Source organism: Rhipicephalus microplus, chromosome 3 (genome assembly GCF_043290135.1).
Source record: "Rhipicephalus microplus isolate Deutch F79 chromosome 3, USDA_Rmic, whole genome shotgun sequence".
Taxonomy (NCBI): Eukaryota; Metazoa; Arthropoda; class Arachnida; order Ixodida; family Ixodidae; genus Rhipicephalus; species Rhipicephalus microplus.
Genome location: NC_134702.1, coordinates 187,194,636 through 187,218,092, shown reverse-complemented (window position 1 = coordinate 187,218,092; position 23,457 = coordinate 187,194,636). Strand labels below are relative to the sequence as shown.

At 43.6% G+C, this 23,457-nt stretch overlaps 2 long non-coding RNA genes across 2 annotated transcripts; one reads left to right on the top strand and one right to left on the bottom strand.

The window, feature by feature from the left end:
- The first annotated feature begins 1,708 nt into the window (after positions 1 to 1,708).
- On the top strand, positions 1,709 to 13,968 carry LOC119178602 (uncharacterized). The gene is made up of 3 exons (XR_012894455.1): positions 1,709 to 1,976; positions 2,067 to 2,217; positions 13,302 to 13,968. It is a non-coding gene; the product is annotated as an uncharacterized LOC119178602 (long non-coding RNA).
- A 7,468-nt stretch (positions 13,969 to 21,436) lies between these two features.
- On the bottom strand, positions 21,437 to 22,816 carry LOC142803448 (uncharacterized). The gene is made up of 3 exons (XR_012894123.1): positions 22,480 to 22,816; positions 22,307 to 22,393; positions 21,437 to 21,771 (listed from the first exon to the last, which is right to left on the bottom strand). It is a non-coding gene; the product is annotated as an uncharacterized LOC142803448 (long non-coding RNA).
- Between the last annotated feature and the right edge of the window lie 641 nt (positions 22,817 to 23,457).

The following is a 23,457-nucleotide window of genomic DNA, read 5'->3' as shown; positions in this document are numbered from 1 at the left end:
CAGGTGGTCGAATTTCCGGAGCACTCCTCTGCGGCGTCTCTCATAATCATATGGTGGTTTTGGGACGTTAAACCCCTGCTATTACTAATTTCAAAGCACTGAAGTGCATAAGAGCCAGTGCATGAGGTGACAATTGATGCTAAGCTGGCGTTATCTCGCGGCTGTCAATACCAACGGTGGCAGCCACGGCTTCTCCCTGAATACACTACCCAATGTTCTAGTACACTATAATTATGCATAACCGTATAGCCTCCTAGATTTCTCTTGCCTGCCGGATGAGCGCAAAACGCCCGTCATCCATGCCGGCGCTACCTACGTAGGAATAAAGGTCTTTGTACTTGGCCTTTAAGATTAGCAATTTTGGCGTTTGCTAATTTTAGAGGCTATGCCTTGTATTGAAAGAATTACCTGCTGAATGAGCGCAAATCGCCTGTCAGCTATAACGATGGCATTTAAGTAAGAATAATTATAATTACTTTTACACTTTTTCAAACTTTTTACGTTATTTTTGTTGCATACAGGCTTCCAAAACGTAAAAACTTATTTAAAGACACCCCTACCTAAGTAACGCCGCCACCATAGTTCCAACGACGGCCACTTTCCAAGTGACCGCCGATAATCCGGCAGACAAGAGAAGTCTATGAGGCTATATGACATAACTAACGCCACTAGTTGCAATCGTTCTTATAAACCACGGAGGAAGGAAAGGTAGGAGAGGTCCTGACGTCACTCGTTGTGAAGCCGCGATTACAGTGTTCTAGATGTACCGCGATGAATCCGAAAGTCGGCCATATTGACTGGGTAAATTCTCCTCTCCTGTTTGCATCCGAATGTAAAGCAGAAGGCACGACTACGGCTCGAAAAGCACGTGAGCTGCGCAGCGCGCGTGTCGTGACGATCCGAAACTAATGGAACGGGGCTCAACACACTGGGCCAGCGCGACACCTTCGGCGAAATCATTTCGTACGTTGGGCACCGCGCGAATGATAATAAATCTGAAGGCATTCGGGGGTAAATGCCGTTTTCTCTGCACGTGTGGCACGGGTATTATGAACGGTTCATTTGGGGTACGTTTCCTGGAGTTCGTATGTTGCATGCGACATCAGTGCTTCGGTTTTGGTTTCGCCTGTAAATTGGTTAGAATTCAATAACTCTAGAAAAATTACTGGTGACTCCCAGTTTACTTAATTAGTGCTCTTTTCTAACTTTAGCTCCAAATATTCCAACTTTTTTATATATATTCTCTGGTAATCTGCCGACACACATACAAGCACATATATGAAAGAGGCGAGCAAATGTCGCGTTCCCCTTGACCTTGAGTATCTGCAGGCCCATTTCTTAAAACACCCAATATATACTACAACCCTTTTGTACCGCAATAGTGCGCCAGCAAGCTCGATATGCGAAGCATCTGGTAATACGCGGTTCATTCCGTTAATTAAAACGGCCTCTTAATTGCATGGCAGCGCCGCGCTCGACTTCTGCTAGGCGCGGTTCATTCTGTTAATTAAAACGAATTCTGTAATGCGCGGTTAATTCCGTTAATTAAAACGGCCAGCGTCGCTCGTTCGCGAAATGCGCCGCGGATGGCACCAAATTCTCACAAAAAAGTCACAACTACAAAAAAACTTTGCAGTCAAATTTAGCGGCAATTTGGCAACACTGACCCTCCCAGTCTGGCAACCGTTTATGCGACGCCAAAAGGAACCTTGCCATGTTATGTCCACACTACCTTTTTTATGTGCAGTGTTCCCATATACATTCTTTTTAGTCATGCATCACCAATCCGTTCACACTTTTACCAGACTAACCAGGACTGTTTTCTTTTCTTTTTTTTTCTTACAACCCATCCGCAGTCTCCAAAGAACTGCTCATGTCAGTGTACGCTTGGATGCCTCATCACTCTGAACCTACCTCAAGTCAGCGGAGAATGTGTCATCACTGAAAGCAAGCTCATGGGCCAAAATTCTCGCAAGGTGTGGTTTAAGACACTTTATTTATTGAACATAATTTGTTCAACCATTTCTGTCTTACCCTGCTCTTGAGTGTTTTTTTTTTCTTCTCAGAAAACTGGACTAAAGAGACACCATTGATTTCCAAGCTACCCACATCCAGTAGTAAGGAGCTCTACAGTTGCCATAGTGACAACCCCATGTGCCACCAATATGCCAGGCGGACAAAGGGAAGCCTTATACTGAAAAGCAGTGATAGCGTACGGTATGTTCAAGCTGTACAAAATTGGGTGCACAGATTGTCGTTTCATGCTTTATGTATTACTCAGTTTACAGGAAATGTTCAGGCTTCAAAATACTTGGACAGTGCATGTCATGGGGTGCACATACTGTACTTCACTCTACGTGTCAAACTTTGCATAGAGTATCACATATAACTAGGTAACAAATGGGCTTGTAGTAGTGCATATTTAGCAGCACTCATTTTTCGCACTCTGTATAGATTGCTGTTATTGTAAAGACTGTTGCAAGGCAGTGGTAGGTACAGCTATAGTAGTGTTAAAACAGTTACTGATACCGGGTGCATGTTGGGAGTGACACTATAAAAGTTCTAAAAAAAAAACTGTGCGAGAACTCAAGCCTTCATTAAGCAAGACATGTCTTGCAGAGGTAGCAATCGCAAAACCAAACCGTGAGAATAAAATACCTAGAATAATAAGGAAGAATAAGAATGGGTGGATCACATTCGGCAAGCATTCTCAAATCATGAATGATAATCTGTCACTAATATTCAAGAGGAAGGTATATAACAGCTGTGTCTTGCTCGTACTTGCCTATAAAGCAGAAACCTAGAGGCTTACAAAAAGGGTTCAGCTTAAGTTGAGGACGATGCAGCGAGCGATGGAAAGGAAAATGATAGGTGTAACCTTAAGACACAAGAAAAGAGCAGAGTGGGTCAGGGAACAAATCGGTGTTAAGGATATCCTAGTTGAAATCAAGAAGAAGAAATGGACATGGGCTGGGCACGTAGTACGCAGGCAGAATAACTGCTGGTCATTAAAGGTAACTGACTGGACTCACAGAGAAGGAAAACGCATGAAGACAGAAGGTTAGGTAAGCCGATGATATTGCCGCATAGAATATGCAGCACCAAGAGAACAACGAAGAGCACGTGCAGCGAGAGAGGAAAACGAGGTTCTCATCCAATCAGTTTGCCAGTGTTCGGGTACAATTAAGGCAAGTTGTCCGGTATTCAACTGCTGCTCTTTCTGCATTGTGACACTGGTGGAGGCGCTGGGTACATGTTCAGGACGCCTGAAAACAGCCCCGCATCTCTTGAGGCAGCGTCTAGTAGATCTTCTTCACCAGTTCAAAAACTGTTTTTCATCGACCTCGAGGGTCAGTCAAACGCCACTGATGAAGCACCGGATAATAACGGAAGAGACGGCAAGGCCAATACGACAGAACCCATACGGCGTAGCACCGAAAGAGTGTGAAACAATTCAGGAACAAGTGAAGAAAATGCTCGATGATGACGTAATCCAGCCGTCAAGAAGCCCTTGGGCATCGCCGGTAGTGCTGGTTGAAAAGAAAGATGGAAGCTTGCGATTTTGTGCTGACTACTGCAAGCTGAACCATGTGACAAAGAAAGATGTGTACCCATTACCGTGCATCAATGATTCACTCGACAGGCTGAGGTACGCACACTACTTCTCGTCAATGGACCTCGAAAGTGGGTATTAGCAAATTGAGGTCGAGGAGCGAGATGGAGAAAAAACGGCTTTTGTAACTATGAATTTAAAGTCTTACCCTTCGGATTGTGCTCAGCCCTCGCAACATTTCAGAGACTAATGGATACCGTTCTGTCAGGCCTTAAGTGGCAGACATGTCTGGTCTATCTAGACGACGTCATTGTTTCTTCAAAAACATTTGAGGAACACCTGAGCAGGGTGCTATCGGTATTCAGGGCAATAAGGTCTGCCGGCCTGACACTGAAACCCGAGCAGTGTCATTTCGGTTTCAAGGAGCTCGAATTTTTAGGCCATGTGGTGAGCCATGAAGGTGTTCGACCTGATCCCGATTTCCGGTGCCAACAGATAAGAAAGCAGTCACGCGTTTCCTTGGCCTATGCGCATACTACCGAAGGTTTAATACCAATTTCTCCCACATAGCCTCGCCGTTAACACGACTCACAAGAGAACATGTTTCATTCACATGGGGCGACGATCAACAAGCGGCATCTGGTGATCTCCGACAATGCCTGCAGACTCCGCCTGTGCTTGCTCACTTTGATGAGGATGCTCCTACCATGGTCCACACAGATGCCAGCAACGTGGGTTTAGGCGCTGTACTCGTCCAGTGGCAAGACTCAGCTGAGCGTGTGATCGCATATGCTAGTTGGATGCTTTCCCGCGCCGAGTCCAACTACTCCACAACGGAAAACGAGTGTCTTGCTGTCGTATGGGCGGTTGTGAAGTTTCGTCTGTACCTCTACGTTTGTTCCTTCCACGTAGTCAGCGACCATCATTCCCTCTGCTGGCTGACCAACTTGAAAGACCCGTCTGGTCGGCTCGCACGGTAGAGCTTACGCCTTGAAGAGTTTGATATGACGGTCGTGTATAAGTCCGGATGGCAGTACGCTGACGCCGATTGCTTATCAAGGTCACCGATAAAGCGCGACGATGACACAGAAGAGGACAACATGGCATTTGTAGGAGTCGTCGACACCACTACGATTTCGTGCAAGCAGAAGGAAGACAGCGAGTTGCTTCCCCTGATTGAATTTTTGAATGGCCGGACAAAAATCGTTCCTAGACGATTTGCAAGGAGCCTGCCGTCATTCTGCTTACGTAGTGGTGTTCTCTATAAGAAGAACTTTTCTCCCAGAAGAAGCACCCACCTGCTTGCCACGATGAGCCAACGTCCGGTCATCTCGGATACACATGCACATTGGCCAGAATCGAACAAAAATACTACCGGCCATGACTTCCAGCTATTGTGAAACATTACGTGCGCACGTGCCTCGATTGCCAACGACGAAAATCGCGACCGTTAGAACCAGCTAGACTATCACAACCAATTCAAGTGCCCACGGTACTTTTTGCCCAAATTGGAATGGATCTTTTCGGACCATATCCGACTTCCCATGCTGGCAACAAGTGGGTAATAGTCCCCGCTGATTATCTTGCACGCTACGTGGAAACAAAAGCTTTGTCAAGTGGCACCGCCGTTGAAACCGCACAATTCTTCATAGAAAATATCGTCCTGAGGCACGGTGCTCCGACAATCATAATAACAGATCGAGGTACCGCTTTCATGGCCGCGCTCCTGAAGACAGTGCTTGAGCTCAGTGGAACAGCCCATCAGAAAGCCACTTCCTATCATCCACAAACCAACGGCTTAACAGAATGCCTCAACAAGACTATTGCCAACATGTTAAGTATGTACGTTGACCTGGATCACAAGAACCAAAACGACATTCTACCGTACATAATGTTCGCCTAATACAGCGCAGCAAGAAACTACACGAAAAATGCCGTTCAGTCTCGTTCATGGCCGTGAAGTGACGACGATGCTTGACGCCATGTTACTGTACGACTGCAATGACATCGATTTGGACGCTGCATCTTTTACCAAACGAGCAGAATAAGCGAGGCAGCTTGCATGCGTCTGAATCAACCAGCAGCAAAATTTCGGCGCCCAACGTTATAATCTGCGACACCGACATGTCGTCCATCGGCCCAGTGAAAAAGTCTAGGTACGGAGTCTTATCCGCCTTCGGGGACTGTCTGAAAAATTGCTGAAGAGGTTTTTTGGCCCCCACACAGTTTTACAATGTCTGAGTGACGTTGATTACATGGTCGTTCCTGACAGCCCCTCGTCAACTCGTCAGCGAAAACCAGAAATCGCGCACGTTGTGCGAATGAAGCCCTATTTTTCGGACTGATTTGCATCATACGTCTACTGCACCGTCTTTTTTAGAAGAGCATCGGTACGCATCTCTCTGGAGGGGGGCAAATGCCGCATTGAATATGCAGCACCAAGAGAACAACGAAGAGCATGCGCAGTGAGAGAGGAAGACGAGGTTCTCATCCGATCAGTTTGCCAGTGTTCTGGTACAATTAAAGCGAGCTGTCCGGTATTCAACTGCTGCTGTTTCTGCATTGTGACAATATTAAAAAGTTTGTACGTATAACGTGGCAGCAAAAAGCACAGAACCAAGTTGATTGGCCGATCATGGGAGAGGCCTTTGTCCTGCTGTAGGTGTAATCAGGCTGATGATACGCCAGAAAGAAGCACCGACGTGCACGCAAGCAGTGAGCCTTAGTGTTGAAACGTATGTCAATATTTGTGCTTCGAAACGTGTTTGTTTACATGACAGAGTTAACACAATCAAAATGAGAGGTAATCAGTAATTTGCATTTGCTTGCATTTCTTACACTGTGACTCCATGACCATCATTCCTAGCTTGTCCAAGGGCTCCAGTTCAGCATCCGAAATCTCATCTGGTGAGAAATGCTGCCATTCAGTTGTTTTCCTCCTCTAGTAACTTTGGTTTGTTTTTCCAAAATGTTGTGATCACTCTGAACAGACTTGTGCGAGCAGCAACGAAAACAAGGGGCTCCCAGTTAGGATTACCTGTTGTGGATACCAATGTGTTCAAATTGTCGAGAGATTTCCCCTAATAGAAATACACAGGGCTGTGCACTTTTAAATACCTGATGCATGACAAGGCATGTTTAAGGTATGTTAATTTTTAACAGAACAATGACTGAGTGCACTCAGTAGGTATAATCAAATCAAAATTGGCCAGTGTTTCTACATGTTGATAATTCGAATGTGTACTAACGGCCATTTCCTTGATATTGCTCTGAAATATGTAGCCAAAAGGACTAAATTTGTATGACACCTGTGTTAAGAGTGAGGCAGACAGTTAGGAAGTAGTGAAGAATAAAAATGCGAATTCAGCTTCTGCTGTTGTTCATCGTTTGAGCAGTGTCTTTGATGACTATACACCATTGGCACAAAAAAACTCATTTATTCATCTGTCAATGCAAAGTGTAAAAACTTTGAAGGTCATTCAAAAAGTAAGGGCCATTTGGTTTCAAGCAAGTAAATATTCATTAGCAAATGTTTTTACTGGTGGGCTTCGTTTAGCAAAAACCTATTTACTTTTCTACAGAATCACTGCTAACTTCTTAGTGCTTCTCGTACTGTTGCAGTAGTTCCTTTAGTCAATCTGAATAAAAGATCGCCGCTTGGTAATTGAACCTGCTGCAAACGGTGATCTTGAATTCCTCACTGTCTTCAAATCGTACCCTGAGCCAATGTTTCGAGTGAAAAAAAAAAAAAAGAGGATATAATTACACAGTGCTGGCACAGGACAGTATGGCGAGCTGTTAGTGTTCCCTACCAAAATGTTTGATCTTCTCATTGGTTCTGATTGTGGAGCAAGGATGCATGTTGTCATGTAGGAGGCCGATTCCGGATGAGAATTTGTGACATCATCAATGTTTATTGTACTTATTACTGTGGTGAGTGTTTCACAGTATATGTCAGCTCTAAGTGTGGCAGCTTGGACGAGTTGGTATGGAATGACGATAGTTAAAGCGCGAGAACAAAACGACGACACAAAGACAAGAAAGACACGAAGGACACGAGCGCTACCTTCCAGCTGAGATTATTGCACCGAGGGCGAAAATATATAGAGGAGACAGTAACCATGTGACGAAAACCATATGGCACAAAGAGCAAAACATGAGTAAGGGAAAACAAAAAACAAAGGCACAGAAAAAGGCAAAGAAAAGTTTTTAAGGAAATGAAACAGAAAAGTAAAAGTAATATAGCTACTTACGCGCACCAAAACCTTCGAGGAACCTTAGTTTTTCTCGGACAGAGACACAGAGCGCTTGCTAATGCATGACACCAGTTCGCGTGCCATCTGCGCGGCCTCGACGATGACTCGGGTGCGCTCATCTTTGTGCTTGTACAGTGTCGCTGTGTCTTTGAAAAGGGGCACACAGTTGCACTCAGTGCAGTGTTGAGCAAGAAAACCATCTTTTCCGTTTCTAACATTGTTAGCGTGTTCTCTCAGTCGATCGCTCAGACACCTTTCGATCGTTCCGACATAACAAGCACCACATGAAAGGGGGGGTCCTATAGACAACTTCCCAGAAGCATGCCGCATACCTGTTTCCATGCTGAACTCTGCATTCCGTTGATGACTGCGTTTTCAGGGGGTTTGTAGATTTGGTGAGGCTGATTAATTCAAACGGTGCAGAGAACAGGACACGAACTCCAGCTCGTTTTTCCGTTTTTCTTGAACCTGTGTAATGTCTGGTGTGTGTATGGAATCACGACTATCTTATCACGCTCTGTATCTGTGTTACTCGGATTCTGTGGCTGCCTCTGCTCTGCCTTATTAGTCCGCAAGATTTTATGAAAATAAACACTAAAAATTTCCTTTTTGACTTGGAAAGTGGTAGCCATCATTTTCTAACTGGAGTAAGCTGATTGCTTGAATTTTTTTTTTGGTTTTTGTTAAAAGAAGTGGTGGCACCACTGTGTTGTTTCTGCAAGTGCGTACACTATGAAGCGTCATCACCTGTGCAACAGTGTGCGCAAGCAAATCATCCCTGTTTTATCGTTAGCAGTCCAAAAACGCTCATCCACTTGATGTCCTTTAGTGTTTTAGTTGGTCGGTAAGCATTTTCGGGACCTAGCTTTGTGATATCTGGGCATGTTGGCTACAATTGTGGAAATTGTAGCGAGGCCAACAAGGGGAACTTTGTCTTACAGACCAGTAACTGTTAGTCCTCAATCTATTGCAATATCCTGTCCACTTGAACAGTTTGGTTGGTCTGGATGCTTGGCGTGGTGCTCCACTCTTTTTTGTATGCATTTGTGCAGCCATTTCGGAAGTCTCAACACCGTGTTCCGACACTTGTTTCACTCCTCACAGTTGGTCCATGAACTGTGCACAACTCCTCGTAAATTAAAAAGCTAGTGATTTTTTGCATGCAAAAATGTAAATACAGTGTGCACCCCACAACTGGCAGGAGCAATAATATTTGCCAACTTTGTTGTCTGCGTTCCCCGTCAAGCAGATGACTACTGAGCCAGAACGATCACTTCAGTACTTTTGCTGAGAAGTAGCAGATTGTGCTGTGCTCATAACTTTTCAGTCTGAAGTGCAAATACTTAAAGATTGGGAAATGGCCCTTACTTTGTGGAAACTTCGTAGAAAATTTCATTATGCAGATTTGACTGCAATGATTCTTCACTGCCTATTTTTCTAACATTGCTGCCGTGACTTCCAGCTCTTCTCAGCTGTCTAGTATTCCATATGTCCCTATTGTATGTGTATATGTCATGTGCAGTGTATTGCGAGTGCTATCCACTGGTGCATAATTTTTTCTTTACGAATGAGTGCTTTTGGGAGCACCAACAGGCATCCTCTATCTCGTGTGTCAGCTGATCTACAGTAGGCGAGCAAGGGCAAGGGTAGCTAATTCTCTTAACAATTCATCCGCGACAACTTTCACAAGAATGTTGACTTGCTGAAATGCTTGACTTGGGCTTTCATTATTCGCCAACTGTTATTTAATTAAAGTGCCTGTCACTGCAACCCTTTTACCTCTTTTGAAACGTAAACCAAGTTTCCTTTTCAACATGATCCTGTAAATGGTGTTTTCCCAGGATACACTTGTTTACCACAACTGGAAGTTGATCTAGTTAGTTGTAAAAAAGATCGGACGTGCAGGTAAGAACACAGATTCTAAACACAATATCGAGAAAAATGTTATATGAAAGGATACCTAGCACAATTGATTTATTGATATGTGGGGCTTAACGTCCCAAAACCACCATATGATTATGGGAGACGCCGTAGTGGAGGGCTCCGGAAATTTCGACCACCTGGGGTTCTTTAACGTGCACCCAAATCTGAGCACACGGGCCTACAACATTTCCGCCTCCATCGGAAATGCGATACCTAGCACAACAGCCTGGGATTATTTGTTTTTATTCAATGCGATGTGCTTCTCGCCAATGCGTTGTCAAATATTATTGTGGCTCAGGCTAACCATACTGACACTGCACTGTTTGAGAGCATGTGTGGTGAGAAAGACAATGGACAGCGCACAGTACCAAGTACTGTTACTGTGCATGGGGTGTCCAGTGTAAATATCGTTCCCTGACTGAACGAGACAAGAGACATAGTTGCACAATTTCAGTGGGTAATTTTATTAAACAGATGGCTATCACTGTTTTTTTTTTGCATGTATTGTTCAACTCCAAGAGAAACAGTGTTCCTTGTTTACATGTATAGTGCTGCATTCACGATTGTCAATAAACAATGTAAGCTTACTTGCTTGGTGTGTTTTTTGTCAGTTGAGGCCTCTCAGTCACCTGGCGTCATAGCGTAAGTATTTATAGTAACGTTAGAGGGCCTTGCGCATGAATACCACCCTGGAATTTCAGCGAATAAATGCCCATAAACCTGCGGGCGCGCACCATGACCCCTTACACCTGGTACCAAAGCAGCCGCCATATTGCCCTAGCTGAATGATGATGGATGGATGGATGGATTGATATGGCTATACTCTTTAGATCAGGCGGTGGCTAACGCCACCAAGCCGTAATGCTTAGTGAACCGAAAACTAGATTTTTTTTTTCCTTTAAATAGTGAGGTTGATGACTGGTACTTTGCAGTGAAAGCTTTAATTTTCACTCGTGTCTCGACTTTAGCCACCAATCAGATAACCTCCTTCTAGTTAATTCTACCCGCTTAAAGTCTATTTTGCCCTCACTATCCCTACCTAAACACCAGTGCTTTGAAAAACTCTGCACCATCATCGTGAAGTATTGGTTGATGCTCTTTACAGAACATTATCAAGTGTTCAGCAGTTTCCTCATCTCCACACGCACTACATACCATGTCTACCCCTTCGTATTTGGCCCGATACCTCTTGGTTTGCAATACTCCCGTCCTCGCCTCAAACAGTAGAGAACTACCCCAAGTATTATCATGGATCCTTTCTTTCGCAATTTCCTGCTTAAAAGTTCAATAGATCTCTAGTGCGGACTTCTTAATCATGACAATTCTCTTCATATCGGTCTCAGTTTCCTTTACCTTATTCTTAACTGATCATTCTTTTTGGTTTGGCCCCCTGCTGTTTTCTAAATATTCACCCATCAATTTCCTGGTTCGCTACCTCCATTTTGTATCGACATTCTTTATGTACAAGTAGCTGAAAACCTTCCTAGCCCAACGCTCCTTCCCCATTTCTCTCAATCGCTTCTCAAATTTTATCTTGCTGCTAGCTTCCCTGCCCTCTAATGATGCCCATCCCATAGCACCTTGTACTCCCTGATTTGGTGAATTCCCGTGAGCTCCTAAGGGAAGCCTACCTATTTCACGTTGTTTAATTTTTAATCTTGCTTGAACTTCTGATCTCATGCACTAGACCGCATTGCCGAACGTCAGACCAGGGACCATGACCCCTTTCCATATTCCTCTTGTAACATCATACCTATTGTAATTCCACAGTGCCCTATTTTTCATCACTGCTGCATTCCTATTACCTTTAGTTGTTACGTATATTTCGTTTCGCCTTAGGTACTCTGTCCCAATGCTTATCCATATGCCCAGATATTTGTATTTATCTGTTATCTCTAGCGTGACCTCCTGTATTCTAAGCTCACTACCTTCGTTGTCATTGAAAATCATGACTGCTGTTTTTTTCTTACTGAATCTGAAATCTAATCTATTTCCCCCATTATCGCAGATGTCCACCAATCTCTGCAAATTTTCCTTGTTGTCGGACATTAGCTCAATATCATCTGCGTACATCAATGCTGGTAGTGCCTGTTCAAAGAGTTTTCATTGTTTGACCAAAGAGAGGTTGAAGCCAAGTCCACTTCCCTCTAATTTGGCCTATAATCCTTGTAGGTACATCATGAATAACAAGGGTGACAGAGGACACCCCTGCCTAAACCCTCGTTTTACCTCTGTGGGCTTGGATACCTGTTTTCCCTCTTTATAGCTACCTTGTTACCTTTATAGATACCCTTTGAAAGATTAGTGACTCCATCTTTCACACCTAGTGCATCCAGTATTCCCCACAAGTCCTCTTGAACCACACTATCGTATGCTTCCTTGATATCCAAAAATGCTAGCCACAGGGGCCTGTGTTTTTTTTTCTGCTATTTCGATGCACTGCGTCAGTGAGAACAGATTGTCTTCCAACCTCCTGTGTTTCCGAAACCCATTCTGCAGTTCCCCCCGCATTCCTCATTCTCTATCCATGCCTGCAATCTTCCCTTTATAATCTGCATCGCCAGCATGTAGACCACTGATGTCATTGTTATAGGACGGTAGTTGTTTATGTCATCTTTGTCCCCCTTTCCTTTATAAATCATGCTCATCCTGTTAAGTTTCTATCCATCAAGCGACTTCACCATCAATTATTATTTTGCTCACTGCCTTTCTCAAAGCCTGCTTTGACTTTGGACCTAATGTCTTTATCAGCATAATTGGAATGCCGTCTGGGCCTGTTGATGTACTACTAGAAACCCTCTTCTCAGCCCTTTACCACTCTCGTGAAAATGGAGCCATTGCGCCACTTTATTCATCCTTGTCTATTGTGGTGCAAAAGCACTTCTTTGTTGCAATTTTTCTGTCAACCTTGTTCTTATAGCTTCGTGCTTTTCTTGCCTAGCACCTTGACCTGTAGTTATAAACCTCTGCTCTAAGCTTGTCTTATTTCTTAGAAAGTTTAGATGGTTCCAAAACTTTGCAGCTGCCTTTCTATCATTCTTATGTTTTATGATGATAGGCCTATGAGCACCGTCTCTAGGTCGGATAAGTTAGTTCACAACGCCACCACTACCCTTATTTTCATTGCATTGTCAAAGGTACAGTTTCTCTTTTCTAAGTGGTAGTGTATAGGTGTTCTGTGAGTGAACTGTTAAATTAGAGTGAGCAGGTCGAGTATCCAGGGCATGAAGGGCAACTAACATGAAAAACCAGTGACAGTGCGAGCTTTTAGTACACGACTTCTCTACCGTGGCTCGGCATAAACAAAGTACATCGATTCGCGTTTCATGGGCGCTGTCATCTTAAAGTCATTTTATGAGGTTTTTTGCAAACCCCACTAGGATATGTGCCATAATGTCGCACTTGATTTTTACTTCTGTTTTCACATTTGTGTGGCCATGCTGTGTTTCATTATGGTCTTTTAAATACCCACCAAAAGTAAGTCTATCTTTTGGCAAACACGTTGCTTTTGACCTCTATGTGAATAGGCTTTTAGAGAAGATAAAAGTCATTGGCCCCCCATGGTGCAGGTAAGCGAGTTGCCAAACTCTCCGCCTCTACTGTACACTGAAAGCGGTGCCAGCCAGGCCTGTGGCATGTTGCGAGCTCCACATCTGTGCCATAAGACGTCGCCACCATCAAAACGAAGACAGCGCACCGCCAGCGACGGCAAACGAATGCCATCTAAGTTTATTTTTTGACAATTTTATTTGAAGGCTTGAAAATAGTATGCATAAAAAGCCATTTATCATTTAATTTAGGCATTCAGAAGCATGCACAGTGCGAATGCCTTAAAAATTGGAAAGTGAAGCATTTTAGGTGACAGCATGGACCTGAAACCAAACAGTCGTGCTGCACTGCTCGTGAAAGGCACGCAGATACATTGATATTAATTACAAAAAGTTTGCCGAATACTGTTACCAAGGTGTTGCGAGAACGTTCAGCAACAGAAATGCTCGAACGTTATCAGTATACCGTTACTTACTGTAGCGAAGTTTTCATGAAGTGCGATGAATATATCAGCCAGCGCTGGACAGCTTCTGTGCTCCGGGCATCTACATTGAAGCTATGCTTAGTACGTACCTTGTTTGCACATGAACGCTGATGCACGCATATTGTTCACTGCTGTATATGCTAAAACGTTACTACGTGACCTATATTTCATGTAAACGTCGATTGACTTACAATAAAACAATTTATTGCCATAAGTTCGTGTGATCAGCGTTGTCGTTTCGCTCGGCCTGTATGCGGCATCACTCACTTACTAAAGTAAGTATGCAAGATACTTGCGAGCTTCTAGTAAGTAGTTTACTGCATTGTACTATATGCAAACGAGATAAATTGATACAAGGAGCGGCTCCAATGAGCGGGGGACAGTCATGACGCATAAGCAGACGACGTCGTCTGCTAGGCGAATGGCCAGCCACCGTATCAAAACGCCCTAGTTCATTGAAACTCATTTCATTTTATACAAAACTATAAACTACTCAAACAATATTTTTAGTTATTATTTGTTCAAGCAAGCTATTTGAGTGCAGAAGATAATAGAAACTTGTTCAATTATCCTTAAAATAGCAATTTTCCAATATTTATACAACTGACGCCGCAATCCAGACGGCCCTAACAACGTGTCTAATTTTCATTCACATTGGCTCTATGGACATGTCACTCCACTTACGAGGTGGCACTGCCACAGGCTCCTCGTTTTAGGTGACAAAGCGCTAGCGAACGTCGTGCATGCAGATGTTATCCACGCAAATATTGCATTGTTTGAACACACGACAAGAACTAGTTTTTCTCGTTAGGTAATTGTGAAGCTTTTTTATTTAGGAGAGATGCCTGAAAGCGCGTTATGTGATGTTCAATGTTGCACGAACTATAGCAGGCGCTCGGTGATCAGCAGATGCTGGCAGCTCTCATCAAGTTGGTGCGACAGACATTAGTGCTGTTCATTGTCTAAGCGACCAGCTGCGACGACAATTTTTTTAACTGACGGGTGGAAAGGTTCATGTAGATTCTGTAAAAATACGTAATGGTAGAATTTCGTTGGAGCCGTGTGAGTCAAGCAGTGGGATATCATGCTAACATCATTCGCATTACCCATTTTAGTTTGAGTTAAGTGCTGAAGAAACGTCAAGGAAACTATGAGGAACATCACTTACCATTGTCATGCAGATTGACTACGCAATGCAGCAGATTCGCAGAAATGCCCTCGCAAGCGCACAACGTTGTGTCGCGACACCAAAATTTGGGCTCGCTGATCCGCGCAAGTTGCGGCAATGAGCCAAGCCAACTAGGCTTGAGACCTTCAACTTTGGAAAATGTATGCAGCTTATACTTTCGGTTAATACTTCACAGTAGCTTCTACTTTCGGAGTATGTGGGCTAATTTCCTAGGAATCAAACTCTATGTGCAGGCCCACATTTAATGCCTCAACATGCGCGAGCACTTCAATCGGGTGCGAAATCGCGGTGGTGGTGTCAGATTTAAATGTCTTAATGCAACGTGCCCATTTGGTGGTGGGTATTCACCTTTTCATAAACGCTTCCCTAGGCGCCGCCATAGCCCTCCTTGGGCTGTGCAAGTTGGTGCGTCCCCTCGAAAATGCACTGGAAATGCTGCTCCCTTAGCCTTTGTACTCCCGCGCACAGCCCATCATGGCGGGGTTTTTTTCCTTCGTGTGAAAAGGTGTATATGAACTAGATATTCTAGTTCACTATAGTGGTGGGTTTAATCCCGGCCACGGCGGTCACATTTCGATGGAGGCGAAATGATATGCTCATCACTATATACTGTCCCACAATACTGATACCGTGGTTATACCGTGGTTTAGAGATGTGAAACTCTACATGATAATCATTATTAGAGTTTGCGTTAAATGCCAAGAAACTCCGAGAAGACTAGGTAACATCGCTAACGTTGTTGTGCAAATGGTGTACGCAGCACAGCGCGTTTGCATAATTCAACCCTCGCAAGCACTTTACAATAGCTTTACATAGTTTTGCCATCTCAAAGCATATTCACGGAGTTAATGATGATGAATGGGGTGAAGCTTTGGAGAGTTTTATCGGCAAACTGTGAAACATCCGCTGGCCGCGTCCGTCCATCGTCTGTCTGTCTGACGTACGGACGAACGCTTCGCCCCACTCATCATCATTCACTGGATATGCTGTGATTTTTTTCGCTGGCTCATCGGCGCTAGTTGCTGGAAGGAGCTCATTGATGTCGGGCTCCAGGTTCACATTCAAACAAAGTATGCACCTTATAAACTCTGCGTTCATACTTAAGGGCAGATGCTTTTTCCTACATAGTAGTGCCCCAGGCCTGCACATCTTTTGCAGCCTGGGTACATATTGGGTGCGTCAATGCGCGTGAGCAATTCTGTCAGCTAGTTGTGAAAGCACAATGATAATGTCAAATTTAAATGTCTTTGCAACACTCGCATGCGCTCTAACACTCACTAACATATCCGAGCGCGGCGAGCTGAAGTACTTCGTGGAGTGTTTTTGTGCAACAGCAGAAAGCACTGGTACGTGCCGTAACCAAAATCATTCAGCCTCTGCATCATTATATTCGAACTCACCCAGCTGTGACTTACGCGTTCTGCTCGCTGTAAGCTCTTTTTTTTTTCTTTGCCAGACTTCCCGATCTTTGCTCTTTGCTCGTATATAGTGTCAGTGTAGCAATGCACGATCTTGAGAGCTTGCTTTGTAGCTATTTCGTGCCATGTCTCCATGTCAGCCTAGTGCTTGAGGTACTTTACGTCGGTAAGAAGGCACCACTGTATTGTATATGCGATCGTGCACGTAAAGTGTGTGATTCCAGTGTGCACACAACTAACACACAGCGAGCGCACACTGTACAATACATACACATTTAGTCCGATAACTAGAAAAGTTTATTGTCCTTCCGTATGAATGACACAACTTCTACAAACGTGACACAATGTCTACAACACTAAAAATGAAAGTTCGCGTGTGCTCTCAGTTGACGCAATGAGTAAGAACGGAGCGTACAGCTGAGAGCTCCACATGCAAATACCATGCATTATTGATCAATAGTGAATTCGTGAAAAGTGCCACCAGGTACATCCAGCAGTGCACGCGATTCACACCCAGTATACACTACAGCTGGGCATTGCACAGCTTTCTTAAAAAAACACGCAAGAGAACAAGTACTCGTGAATCGACTCGCTGCCGGCAGAGAAGACCTGCCAGCTTCCACTCCGCCAACGCTGCTTCCAAGGCCGCCGCGGTGGCCGCTCGCCGGAAATCGCGTAGTGTTTATCTACTTTTCCGCTAGGAGGTAGTGCAGGTGTTTGTGATGCGGCGGCTTCACGAATATGACGTCATGGCTTCTCCTATGTTTTTCCTTCCTCCATGTGCGGATTGATCCTATTCAATAATCACAAAGATCAGGTGGTCTCAATACAGGGCCAAGAAATACCGAGGGTAAACAAGTACAAGTACCTCGGAGTATGGTTAAATGAGGGAGATATATATATGTATATGGAGGTGCAGGAAAAAACATCGGCAGCAAAGGGAAAGAGGAATGCTGCAATAATGAAGCTTAGAGCAATAAGGGGATATCATAGGTACGAAGTGCTTCAAGGTCTGTGGAAAGGCATAATGGTCCTAGGGCTTTCATTTGGGAACTCAGTAGTGTCCATGAAGTCAGAGATGCAATCAGGAATGAATGTAAATGAAAGAATTGTGGGACGCCTCGCATACGTTTGGCGCTCACGGGAAGACTACGAATGATGTTGTAAAGGGGGATACGGAATGGACAGGCTCTGAAATAGGAGAAGCTCAGAGCAAAATGAGATTTGAAGAGAGGCTTAGAAAAATGAAAGAGAGCAGATAGGCAGGGAAGGTGTTCAGGTATTTGTATAGGAACAGCGTGAAATCAAAGTGGAGAAAAAGAACTAAATGGTTCTCCAGTAAATATACCGCTGGCAGTGTGGGCGACGCGGCAACAAGGAGCATTAAGTGAAAACTCAGAAAGGCGGGGAGGATTTATTGGATGACAGCAATAAAAAAAAAGCCGGCTCTCAGTAACTACTGAAAAGGCAAGAACAAAATAAGGCGGAAGAGGTCTTATGGTAATTCAAGGAGAAGCGCTTTACACTTCGAAGCGAGGTCGGGTTGCCTTAGAAGGCGTAGTCGTAAAGCAAGATTCAGTAAAGAAGAAGAACAATGTGCATGTTGTGGGAAGTTAAGGAAACAATGGAACATGTTCTGATTGAATGCGGCGATATCCACCCAGGTGTATGTGTGGGTACAAGCCTACATAAGGCTTTGGGTTCTAGGGAAAAGCATGGAAGGCTGAACATGTCCGCGATAAAACCAAGAAGAGATGGTTAGAGTATTGATTGCAGAAAAGTAGAGATAAAGTACAGAAATACTAGTGGGAAAATGAGGTTATTTTGCCTGAAGAGGCAGAGAGATGGAACACAAGTTTATATTTTTCTTTGTTATAATGAGATCGATTCAATCAAGGCTGATAAGGCATTAGGCCAACATAAAAAGAAAGATTTCTTTTTGATTTTTCTTGCGAGCCTGGTGGCACACATTTCACCACCCCGTTATGAAGGAGATGCTCATAGCATCTGTCCAGAAATGGCTGCTATATAATATGGCTGCCGCTTCGGGTTGCTGGCTGCGGGTTTCGCGCACTGGTTGTGCATGCTTATTCTAAAGAAATAAATGTATATGCCCCAATTTATTCATTTATTGAGTCTTACGAGTGTCGTAAATGTTGTTCTCAACTATGTTTCGAATGTCAGCTGCGTAGCAGGCTGCAAAGGTGCCAGGAGACGCCAAGGGCTCGACTGGGATTAACGCACACAACACATATTAATGTTTTATTAAAGTTCATAAATAAATCATTCAATACACCAGCGAGCATTCACACAAAACAATGCGGTTACATAGTGAGGTAGTGGCTTTGAAAGCGCAAACGCATAGTCGAGAAGACCTAAGCTACAGAACATAAGTATACACCTGTGTACACTATAATAATATGCTTATTTCCTCGTGCCTATTTTACACAGCCTCTCTGGAACATAATAAGGCCGGTAGCTTCAGCGGAAAGAATACGATTAGGTTGCGATCTGTTTACGTCTTGGCTTAACGTTATGAAACCGCCCAAATTATGATTTTCCTAACATAGTACTGGCTCCTTGCTGAACATGCTTCTACTTTCCGCAGTAGGTAAGGTAAGGTGCCAGAGGTTGTGCGTGCCCACGACGGTTGCACTTGCTTTGTAGTCTCGAGAAAAGTAGGCGACAAAACCAATGCGGCCACTGTGACGGGCGTTCTGATGGGGTGTACTTAGATTAATGTGTGTATTAAAAAACCCCACGCGGGCCAAATTGGTGTGAAGTACTCTTGACGGTATGGGCACACAAGTCTTGGTGCACGATTCTCTAAAAGTGATTAAGGTATGGTTCTATGAATGCAAAAACTATTAAACTGGTTGAGCGAACCTAATAAATTTACCCTGAAATGCATGGAAGATTATTTTAACTTGAGTTTCTTCACAAGCAATCGGCTAAGTTGTGTTCATAAGAGGCAATTATCGACTCAGAGCATAAAAATTGTTGCAGCTTGCAGCTGACCGTGAACAAATGAGCTGGGATGATTCCCATCATTCTTGGTAAAGGGCCCACTTGACAGTCGGAAAGTGCCCAAAAACTAAGAGGTATGGTCTAGTCGATCTGTGCGTCCCTGCTTATCAAGTACCTACTTCATTGACAACACAGATGCATAAAACACACTCCACAATCACAAGTCATGAGTTCCTTGGATTTCTTATTCTTTATGCTCAAAACAACCATAAAACAACAGTATGCGAGTACACAAAAAGGCCTTGAGTTTCTACATCAATTTTTGCAGCTTTCTTTTTAAGCCTTTGCTTGGCCTAATTCTCTGTTGTTAAATTTAAAATACCAGAGAATCCTAAAATTTACAAAAAGGATTTGCGAAGGATTGCAGGATTGCAGAAAGAATTGCAAAAAGGATTGCAGAAAGGATTTGCGACTGTGAGCACTGCGAAATTGGCCATCAGTCACCCCCATTACCATACAAAGTAATTTTTCTGACCCCACAGTACCTATCCAAACAGAAAGTGCCTTCTCTAGTTTTCTGACAAAATTGAAAGCTGCTTCTGTGGGCACTGTTAAATCTTCTAAAGCCTTGCCCGGCACCTCCACTGCTTTGAACATCATGGCTTGGAGAAGACAGATCTTAACTTTTGTCTTCCACAAGGATCCTGCAGTGCGAGCATGGTGCCTTTTTAAAAAATGTTTGCACTAGGCATCCTGATACATAACAAACTATGTTTGATTCTAGTACATATCTTCGGTGCCTTCAAAGTCTGAAACTCTTGAGCTAGAGGCATCTGACACTGCAGGACTTCCTTGATCAAGTCTTAAGTTCTTCAGCTCAGTCAGCCGAACAGCCTTATCTGCTTCACAGTTGCTGCCATCAGACAGCTTCAAGGGCTTCCCGATAATAATATGCCTGAGGCCGGCAGTGAACTGAAAAGTGTTTGGAGTCTCATTACAGCCATGTTGCTGCCAAATGATCCCAAACAAGTTCTCTAAGGGATCCTGATTCAGACAGCAAGTGAGCAAAAATTTGAAGTTGTAGGATTCCTGTAGATCTTCCCACAACATACAAATTGCTTTTATAGTCACCTGCCATCCCTGAATAGTTCTTGATTGCCTAGGCACTTCAAATTTCCAAGACTTAATCCATGCAATGCAATAATTCAATGTGGCCTGTTGAGGAACTAACTGCACACTTCATTTTTCTCTCCATTATATTTACACAAGAACTGTTTGATGAATCAAGCAACTCATCCATTTACTCAACAAACTTAGCCGTGCTTGTGGCCTCTGGCGGAAGCACATTAAATGCTATGAATGCTTCAATCCCTGGATAAACACTGTTTCTGGGCACCTAAGAAGCCCACTTTACTTTCATGTTACCAAATTCACTTTCATAGATGTGCTTGTCAGTGAGCTTGGGTAGGTATTTAAGCTTTAGGCTATGTGTTGACTCATACAAAGTTTTAATGTGCCCTCAGGAAGCAACTATATCACCAAAAGAAAGATCACACTTTCTGAGATTGTTCCTCACACATTTCAAAAGGTGAGGGACGTCGAAAATGAAGTAAATCTTCTTTTTATCAGTGATGCAAGAAAGTCCTTTCAGGACTAACACCGAGGGTCCTCACAATCACGCTATTTCCGCTACCCTGGTCGCAAAACAGTGCTTTTATGAACAGGCCACTTGCCTTCAGCTCAGTGATTAGCTTTTTCAATAACAGTAACAAAGGTCCTGAGCGAACTGTTCCATCTCCTGTCAAGAATGCGACAGGCTCTATTAATTTCTTTGCTATTCTACAAAACTAACACAAGCAGAGCAGTGTTTGCTATGCCATTTCTTCTTTCTCTGGCATTATGAACATATTCATGAATGAAGTCTTCCTAGCGGTTATACTGCAAGTTTCATTTTAATAACATTTCGTCAAAAATCAGGCAGCAAGTTCAATTTTGAATCTTCCAATTTTTCGCCTTTCCTTTGATTAACTCAAAAACCTGACGTAGATTTCCTGTCTCTATATATACATAGCAGAGAGCCACGTCCTTAAAGGCTTTACTGTGGGAAGGCTTAGCACCTGTGATAGATATTTATATGCCTTAGGGCTTGTAAAGTAGAGACTGAGGGCAAACTGTCCAAATAGCACCAGCCATCTTCTCCCATGTTTCTTCAGTTGTTGCCGATGCACTTGCACTCTTAGACTTTCCAAAAAGTCTTTGCTTAGGTACCTGCCTGCTTCAAAAAAGCAGCTGTGGGCGAGTTGGTCTCTTGGGATTTTGCAGTCTTGCATCTATTTGATGGAGGTGGGAGTTCTTGTCACAGAAGCGCTGAAGCCTCTTCTTAGAATGTAGAGAGAGCACTTTCGAGGCCCTGGTCCTTGGACATGGGGTTCCTGGAAAATCAAAAAGCCACTCCACTTATGTTCAGGGTATGCAAGAGGCTTCTGCTTTGGTTAAATGGTTTGCTAAGTATGATAGAAATGAAAACACATTTGTATTTTATTCCATCATTAGCAAACTATATCTAAATACTAAATGCCAGGCCAGGCTGTGCTAAAGGCTAACATGGTGTTTAGGCAAGTCATGATAACAAAAACAGCCGAAGTAAAAATGAATTTAATGCACAGCCACTGTATATGATTGGCCAAAGGTAGCTACACACCTTATGGACTGTGGCAAATAGTAGAAATATTAAATGAAACAGAAGTGCATTTCTTCGGTGAAAGAATTCATTTCAAGTAAATAACTGTGTTATGAACCTACTGTGTGCGTGCACGTGTATATATATATATATATATATATAAGAGAAGAAGATGCATGTGAAAATATTTCCATCTTGTTTTGCAGAAATAAGGCTTGCTTATTGGCATTATACTATGTAATTGGCTACACTGAAAATTTTGCTTTAAAAAGAGAAAGAAAACCTACTCCAAGTAGTTTGTGCCATTGGCAATGACTCCTGTGGCCCCAGGGATGTGTGCCCTAGTGATGTAGGTGGAGACATTTTGAGGGGCACTGGAAAAGAGGAGTGTATGTCACTATACATTTGTTTGAGCAGGAGAAAATGCATCGTGCTCTATACTGGGAAAGCGTCAACTTACTAGTCTCATGCCTTGATGTTGACAGCTCGGGAGAGAAGTCTTAGATTTCTGAAAGAAGAAGCAATCACATTATTCTATATTTGCTTTGGGAAAAGAAATACAGTTTGATTCAAGCAAGCAATCAACCTTACCTTCTATGAATGCAGCACCCTCATGCAGAGGTGTGAAGGAGCGTGATGTACACACTCGAGTCCTAGTCCAGGAAAGAGGGGTGCCTTCAGAGGGCACCTTACTAGTAACAATACCAGTGACTGAGAGTTTCACGCATGTTTACAATAAGTGGGCGAGGGTGTAGTCGCCACGCCCACAATCACTTCACCAGGCGAGCGTTGCTTTTTGTTTTCCTTTTTGGCGCCCATCACACAGTTAACCGTCACTGTAGATGAAAGGGGAACTCTGGTGCATTTTCAACTATACTGAGATAATGCTGTATTATAATAGTATTGACACTCCCGAAAAAGCTAGGGTGGTTCCTTTTGCCCTGGGACTCATGAATAATTTTAATCAAGCAAAAAACGACGAGTCAAAACAGAAACCGAAACAGGGAGCGGCTCTGTCATCCATGGTGGGTATTCAATGACGTCACAAGAATCCGTCGCCGATGTCGTCACAAGATCCGCTACACCCCGCCATGGCTGGCCAAGGTGTAAACATAGTTCACGTGCCTCGATCTTCTGATGCGTGAAAAGCAAGTTGGTGATGTGATCCGACACGAAATCAAGCTGTGGCGCTCGTCTGAACTTATTAGTGACAAGTTCAGCGATAATTGCAGCTATGATATGAGTGTGGAAGCATCGCTTTTTTGATTTTGACCCTCCAGCACCTGAAGCATCTGACATGCCCTGAATTGATTTCTTCGTAGTTCAATGTTGTAAGACTCGACGTCAACAACTATTAACACACTGTACAGAGTCGACAAAACTGAACTGTGCGTGCGTTGTCACCTCGTAGAAGAAAGCAAGCACTGCATCCGTCTCC